The sequence below is a fragment of the Martes martes genome (genome assembly GCF_963455335.1).
Source record: "Martes martes genome assembly, chromosome: 3".
NCBI classification, from domain to species: domain Eukaryota; kingdom Metazoa; phylum Chordata; class Mammalia; order Carnivora; family Mustelidae; genus Martes; species Martes martes.
The window spans coordinates 71962524-71970826 of NC_137890.1; the positions used below are offsets into that span (position 1 = coordinate 71962524).

The 8303-nt window shown below is 43.9% G+C and overlaps 1 long non-coding RNA gene across 1 annotated transcript; it reads right to left on the bottom strand.

Annotated features, from left to right (window-relative positions):
- Window positions 1-882: 882 nt before the first annotated feature.
- On the bottom strand, window positions 883-8059 carry LOC308339526. Its single transcript, XR_013966528.1, has 3 exons — window positions 7712-8059; window positions 4155-4267; window positions 883-1180 (listed from the first exon to the last, which is right to left on the bottom strand). It is a non-coding gene; the product is annotated as an uncharacterized lncRNA (long non-coding RNA).
- Window positions 8060-8303: the final 244 nt, after the last annotated feature.

Consider the following 8303-nt stretch of genomic DNA (forward strand, 5'->3'; position numbering starts at 1 on the left):
TCCAAAGTCTACTCAGTAAAGATACCTTGCCTGCAAATAGACAACGGCTGTGGAAGCCCACGTTGGCTACACAGTCTCCCTGCTTTATAGGTGAGCAAACTGCTGGGCTTACCAGACAAACGAGGGGCTCCCCTGCAGGGTCAGGTGTAACCGCTGATGATGCCACACTCAGAGCCGAGCATTGAGTGAAAGTCCTGTAGGCTCAACCACAGCCGCCCCCCCGCCCAGCCCTGTTGTACCCATGCAACAAGAATAGGTTGCTATGAAAATGGAACATTCAGAGAACCACAAAGGAGTGCTCATACATTTAAAAAATTCTGCCTACCACATATATAAATATTAATACTGGGAAGAGGGTGGGAGACTGGGAGAGTGTGAAGTAATATCTTCATATTGGAGAGTTAAAACGGAATGTTAAAGTCTTCTAAATAAGTACAGGCTAACTAATAGAGATAACAATATATAATCTACAGTTATGATAGTAACCACGAGAAGAACTTAGTAGAGAAACTGTTTCTATGGAAGGAAGGAAGGGAGGAAGGAAGGAAGGGAGGGAGGAAGAGAGGGAGGGAGGGAGGGAGGGGAAAGAAAGTAGAAAGAAAAGAAAAGAAAGGAAAAGAGAAGAGAAGAAGAGAGGAGAGGGAGGAAGGAAAGAAGGAAGGAAGGAAAAGAAAGAGAATGAAAACATCTTCTGAGCTGTGGATTCAAGGAAGGGAGGAAATGTGGAAGACCATGATTTTCCACTGTAACCTGCTCTGTATTATTTGATCTGCATGGGCATGTGGACTACTATATCTAAGCTTTCTGCAACATTATATTTTTAGATTTATACACATTGGTAAACAAAGGTCCAATCCCTTATTGAAACTGCTATACAGTATTGCGGTATCTAAATATACCATGTTTATTTATCCACAGCCCTTCAGATGAGCATCTGAGTCATTTAAAATGTTTCAGTATCAGGAACAATATTGGATCAAAGAGTCTTGTATATATCCTTGTACACATGTCTCTAGGAAGGAAACTCTGTGCGGGAGCGAATGAGTCTCTTTAATGTCACCAGGAAATTGACAAGTCATTCTCCATAGCAGGTGCACCGTTCTCATCCATAACAGATGAAAGTGCTGGTGCTCCACATCCCCATCAACTGGATTTGTCAAGTTTCTCGAAGTCTGCCAACCTAATGGGTGTGAAATAACATCTCATTATGATTCTGGTTCCCAGATTGTTAGAAGAGTTGAGTGTCTTCTCATGAGTTTATTGGCAATATGGAATTTCTCTCCATTGATGTTTTTCTGTTTTGTTGTTTATCCCCCACTAACTGGTAGGCATTCCTTATGAATTTTGTATACTAAGGTTTTGTTGGGTACATGCGGTGAAAATTCTTCTCCAATTTGTTTTTTAAACGTGTTTACTTTTTATTCATTTAACATAAGTTTTACTACATTTTGAATTTAATCAAATGCATCAACCCTTTCTTTTCCATTTATACTTATTATGTTGTGTTTATGAAATCCCCTCTCACCCAGAGGTCATCATTCTGTCTCCTCAGGGCACAAAGTAATGCCTCAGTTAAAACACAAATAAATTCTTTCCAGATTGTTGGTCTCCAGGACCCTATACAAATCCAGTTTCTATTTTGTGCAAGCACCTTGCTTGTATAGGCAAATTTGTATTGCAAAACCTGACTTTAAGACAAAGGTTACAGGGCTGGCTGCTGTTTATCAGTATGAAACCAAACTGAAGGGTGCCTTCCATTACAGATATGAAAGTTGACAACTGGCAGGAATAGCTAATTCCCCTTCTTCACAAAAGATACACTTGAGAAATGGGGTTTTAATATATAGCAATATTTAGATCAGAAATCAGAAAGGCCATCTGGTTAGTAAGGACTATAGCAATAGGACAGGACCCCTGAAAGAGCCCATGTAGTCAAAAACTGTATTAAGCCTCGATTATATGGCAGGCCCGTAAGGAGAGTTGTGGAACAAAACAAAACGAAAAACACAATGTAAGCAATCATTAGATGTCACGGCACAATAAAATTTTCAAAACCAGAGTCATTGCCATGGGTAGCACCAGTAGGTCTAACACATGTGTTTATCAATAACATCCTATTGCTTCTCTCCTTAAGCCACTGTCTTTCATCGCCTCTCCATTCCCCGGGGCCCCGTCCGAATGAGGCTTCCTCTCTTCACATCTGGTTTAGTGAAACAGTCTCCTAGTCATCCTACTTCCAGATGCTCCCCCATCCTCACGTGCTAGACGAAGCCTCCTCAAAACCTGGCCATCATCAAGTCTCTCTTCTCAAAATGTTCAGTGCAAGTGTATAAATATGCCATAAATATAAATAAAAATGCAGACATTGCCCCTTTGGTGAGTATTTAAGTCATTAAAATTCATCCTCTCTTAAGAACAATAGCATTTGCAATGTGAATTTTCTAGCCGGGTATTAAAGACCCTCCATGCTCCATCCCCCATTAGCTTTCTTTCTGTCCCACCACATCCCATGTAAATCCTCTGCTTCCTCTGGGCTGATCTTCTCTTCTCGGCCTCTGTTCCTTCTCCTTCCCAACCAAAGGATCCTGCCAAGGACACAGCCCAAGACCCACTTCCTCCATAGGTTCTTTACTGATGGCTCAGTGATGATTCCCAGCTCAGATTCCTGAAACACTTACCGTCTGTGCCAGGCTGTTAGCACTTCCTGCCTGAAATGTTTTTAGAGATTTCCTGGTTCCCAAAGTAGATTAAAGTCATCTGTGGGCGGGAATGATGTGTCTTGGGCAGAAGGGAGGTCCCTGAGGCATCTAGCCGAGCTCCTGACAGGATTCAATAAATATCTGCAGACCGCCATTTAGCCCAAAATGCATAAATATCTCATAGCATATTTACCAATGTTACAAAAAGTCTTAATATTCTCCTGTAGGTTGGGTTATACTTCCTAAAGGAAAACAACTCATTGTAAAAGAGAAAATAAAATCAATGCAAAGAGGTGTCTTTAAACATTCAGAAGAAATATAAAAGTCACCTAAAAATCTCAGGCACTCCAGTTCTTTTTAAATGAAAGCATATTCATTACTGAAAGAGTCACGCATTGCAAAACTCCCCACAGAAACTGTTTACAATGTCTTTGGACACCCTTTTCTCAGGAGGTTAAAGACTTGGAGAAGAAAGGTGGGCGTTAACGGTTACACTGCGCTTGGCAGACACCTTGGAGTACACAGGCTGGACTGTCCTAGTCCCTACCTCGCAGGGGCACTCTTCTGGCCCCAGCCCGAGAAGGTCGGTTGGAGAATGACCACCTACCACCCTCTATCTGTAATTTAGGGAAACTGCCGCTGCCGCCCTTCCTCACCGGCTCCTTAAAGGTAGTACTGCTTGCTGCAAATGCTTGAGAAATGGTGAAAAGGGGTAAAGAAGAAAAGAAAAATGACCCTCCAGGGATGGCCACTAATACTTTTGTGGAGAATTGGCCCGCTACGGCGCACACGTGGACACACGCCTGCCACGCTGCGGGCTCATGTTCCCCGTGCGGTGAGAGGCTGTGTGGGTCAAGGTTAAACAAGCATGGCCGCTGGAGCCTGACTCCAGGTCTGAAACCTGGCCCTACAGCTCAATGGCTCTGTTACCTGAACACATTGCTCCCCGCACACATTCCCTCACCTGTAAAACGAGAATCATAATATCAGCCTCATAAGGTTGCCGTGGGCTCAGGTGAGGTGATAGTCATGAGGTGTTTCCATCAGCGAGATGTGGAGAAAGAATGACGTGGCTCTGAATTATACAGTTCCCCATCTTGTCTTTGAACTTGACATTTTATCAAGTCTTCTTTGAAAATATTGTTTTTACGATGATATGTTTCTCTATCCTACTTTTTACTTAATGCTTTACCACGCCTCTATGTTTTTAATCTTTTAAAAAATTATTTCTGATGTCTGCATAACTAACACTCTATCTTCTAAATATACCACAATTTGTCACTTTCTCCTGTTTCTGGACATTCACGTTGTTTCCTGTTTATCACTATGATATATAATACTGTGACAATATACGTAAAACTTGAGTCACACAATCTGCTTGCTTTCTTAGGATAGATTTCTAACATAGAATTTCTAGAACAATAGGGTATAAACATCATTTAATGTTTATATTACCAAACTGCTATCCAGAGAAAACATTCCAAGTTTGCTCCCATCAGTCCTGTGTGAAAGTGGCCTCTTCGCCGGTGACCAGTGTTCTAGTATTACTTCTTTTTCTTCTTTTTTTGCTATTTGGGAAAAAGGAAATTTTCATTTGATTTAATTTTGATTTTGATTACTAGTGTAGCCCAACTTTCATGATTATATATTGGCATTTCTTCTTTTAGGAACATTCCATTCATGTCCCAATTTTTTGGCATTTGTTTTGGGGTTTTTTTTTTTTTTTTTTGGTTGAGCTGAAAAGAGGTTTTTTTTCATAGTTATTGATAAGTGCTCTTTATATATTAGGAATTCAATTTTTCTGTCCCATTTTATCTTTTCCAGTTTACTTTATGGCTTATGGCTTTCATTTCCTCATGGAGTCAGCACATAGTTATTGAGAGGCTGTTATGTGCCAGGCACTGTTGTAGTTTCTGGGGATTAAACAGGGAGCAAACAGTGGGTTAAAGCCTCTGCTTTCGGCTCAGGTTATGATCCCAGGATCCTGGGATCGAGCCCCACATCGGGCTCTCTGCTCCATGGAGAGCCTGCTTCCTCCTCTCTCTCCCTGCCTGGCTCTCTTGCCTACTTGTAATCTGCCTGTCAAATAAATTAAAAAAAAAACAAAAACAAAAACAAAAAACAGGGAGCAAAGTCAACTAAAATCTCTGTCCTCGGAGACCTTACCTGTTAGTGGGGGCTTCTAGTTGAGAGTGTAATTGCAATCAACACAACCATCTAATTCCTGGAATGTCTGATTTAGAGTTTTGTTAAGTACCTATTTCTTAGACACAATTGGCCTATTAATGGCATCCTCCCTTCAGAAAATCACTGCAGTCACATGAATACAGAGGAAGAGAGACCCCAGGGCTTAGCCTGATGGAGAAAATTAGATAATGTATGACTGAAAGGGCAGCCAGACTTTCAGATGGGACTTGGGGCATCAGGAGTACACCTAGTGGTTCTTTCTTTTTTTGCTTTCTTTTCCTTTCACACAGGTACCTCACTTGTACATCTCATAGCTGGGGGCAGGAGAAACAGGAGTGTGAGGGGGGATGAAGAGAATGGAGAAGTTTGGGGTCCTGAGTTGGCTCAGGCTGTCATAACAAAGTACCACAGACTGGGTAGCTTATAAACAGCAACTTACTTCTCACAATTCCGGGGGCTGGAAGTCTCAGATCCGGGTGCTAGCATGGTCAGGTCTGGGCGAGAGCCTTCTTCTGGGTTGCAGACCGCAGCCCTCTTGTTGTCTCCTCCCATGGTGGGAAAAGATTGAGCTAGCTCTCTGGCCTCTTCTTAAAAGGGCACTAATCCTATTCATATGGTTTCATCCAAAGTCCTCCCCTCCAAAAACCATCACACTGGAGATTAGATTTTAATATGTGAATTTGTGGGAGGACACGAAGAGGTCCCATAAGCAAAGGGCACTGTGCCAGGAATGACTTTATGGAATGGCTGAGGCACCAACATCAATTTTGTAGAGATTCCCACCCCTCAGTGGATGCACAGGACAGCTGCGGGGCCTACGACAGGAGCAAAATGGCCTCCCCAGCAATCTGTGTGCACATCTGACTTAAGGACCAGATAAACGACCGCCCTCCAAAGTCAGCCCTCAGAAACAACTCCAGGGAAGCAGACAGAGAGAATCCTAAATTTTTTTTTTTTTTAAGATTTTATTTATTTATTTGACAGACAGAGATCACAGGTAGGCAGAGAGGCAGGCAGAGAGAGAAAGGGAAGCAGGCTCCCTGCTGAGCAGAGAGCCCGATGCGGGGCTCGATTCCAAGACCCTGGGATCATGACCTGAGCGGAAGGCAGAGGCTTTAACCCACTGAGCCACCCAGGTGCCCCGAGAGAATCCTAAATTAACCGAGATTGTGGTTTTGGCAGCAGCAGAACAGGAATCAAAATAAAAACTGAATGGAATTATAGAAAGTTCTGTTTCTTATACATCTAAAAGATCTCGTGTTTTTAAGAGCAATCACACACATACAAAAGAGATAATTATTTAAACACTTAAATAAGCATCCCCATAGTTCTTGAGAAGAAACTGAAAATGCAAGTGGAAAATTCTGTTAAATGAGCATCATTTTAACTTAACTTTTACAAACGCAGTTCCAAAAAAATGCGTTCCAGTATGTACAGGGGGGAGCCCAACAAGTCCTTCTTCACCCTTGGCCACTCACAGACGACACATACACACATATCCGTCCCTACAGAGCCAGGATAAACATAACTGACTGCAAAAATTGCCCAGCCCAGAGGAGCAAGAACCTCCTGACAACAGAATCTCTGGATTCCATTAGATTCTCCCTTCATCTCCTCTCCTGGCTCTGCTCAGGTTCAACTGCGGGCTCCACTTTGCCCCTTCTCTCTGCTCTTTATCACAAGCTGCCCTCCTTATCAGAAGCTGCCCTTGGTCACCCTCAGCTTCCTCCTCCATGAGGCAGAACTGGCTCTTGCTAGGAGAAACCAAGAGAAGACCGGTCATAGAACCCAGATTCAAAGGAAGGGTTCAGAAAAGATGTTCAACATCAGTAATCATTAGGGAACTGCAAATCAAAACCATAATGAGGTAATACTTTGTACCCATTAGGATGACTCCTGAAAAAAAAAAAAAAGGAAGGAAGGAAGGGAGGGAGGTTGGTAAGGATGTAGAGAAACAGAAACCCTTGTTGGTGAGAATGTAAAATGGTGCAGCTGTTGTGGCACAGTGGTACAATGGCTCCTCAAAAAATTAAAAAATAGAACTACCCTACGATTCCTCAATTATACACCTGGGGATACACCCAAAAGAATTAAGGGCAAGGTCTCAAAGTGATATTTGCGCATCCATGATCACTGCGGCATTATTCACAATAACCAAAAGGTGAAAGCCACCCAAGCGTCCACTGACACGTGGCTGGGTAAAGAAAATGTGGCGTAGCCATACAATGGAATATGATTCAGTCTTAGAAAGGAATGAAATTCCGACACCTGCTACAACATGGATGAGCTCTGAAGACAGTGCTAAGTGAAATAAGCCGGGCACAAAAGGACAACCACGGTCTGATTCCACTCACATGAGTTACCCAGCTTAGTTGAATTGGCAGAGCCACCAAGTAGAAGGGTAGTTGACAGGGTCTGGGGGAAGAAGGGAATGAGGACTCAGTCTTTAATGGGTACAGAGCCTCCTTGAGGAAGAGGACAGACAAGGTTCTGGAGATGGAGAGCGGTGAAGGCTGCACGGCAATACGGATGTCCTTAAAGGCCCCGAACTGTGCGCTTTTTAAAAGGGGGTAAGAAAAACCTGAGGGTTTTTAAGGGGCGGGGGGTGGGAGGTTGGGGGAACCAGGTGGTGGGTATTAGGGAGGGCACGGATTGCATGGAGCACTGGGTGTGGTGAAAAAACAATGAATACTGTTACGCTGAAAAGAAATTAAAAAAAATAAAAATAAAAATAAATAAAAGGGGGTAAGAAAAAGACCTAGGAGAAGGATTGGGTTTGGGGTCCAATCGGATGGAAACACGGAACACACAAGGGCTGGATTTACCCCGTGGAGTGCTGGAGTGAGTGCCCCCTTTTTGTAGGGCGAGGAGGCTGGAGGGGGCCCGCGGAGCTCCTGCCACTGGGCGTCCAGAAGGAAAACTGAAGCCGGGAAGTGCTTTCTTCGCCCTGGTCGGGTCTGGCCCAGGTTGTTGCTGCGGCCCTCCCGCCTCTGACATACTGCGGCATCCTCGATTTCGGTGGGCTCAGTCCAGAAGTCGGCGAAAGAGGGACGCCTCCAGTGGCCACTTCGAACTTAAAGGCTTGGCTGAATCGCCACACCCTCCACGAAGCCCCTTTTGATGTTCCCTAAACATTGCGTTATCAACGGAGGCCATATTCCCTCAAAGCGGGCAGAAGTTGGTTCTTGGGAGGGGGGAGGGAAATCTTACCTTTTTTTTTTTTTTAAAGAGCAAGCACAGATAAACGCTCGGCAAATTCGGATACACAGTGTATCTGTGGAATTAAAATTTAACAGTGGGGGAGGGGGTACTGAGGAGGGTGGGGAGCCGCGGTAGGGGGTGGGCGGGGGGACACACAAAGGTTGGGAAACACAGCCCGAAAGTTTGGGACCTAAACCTCGCTCCGAGCCTCCCCGC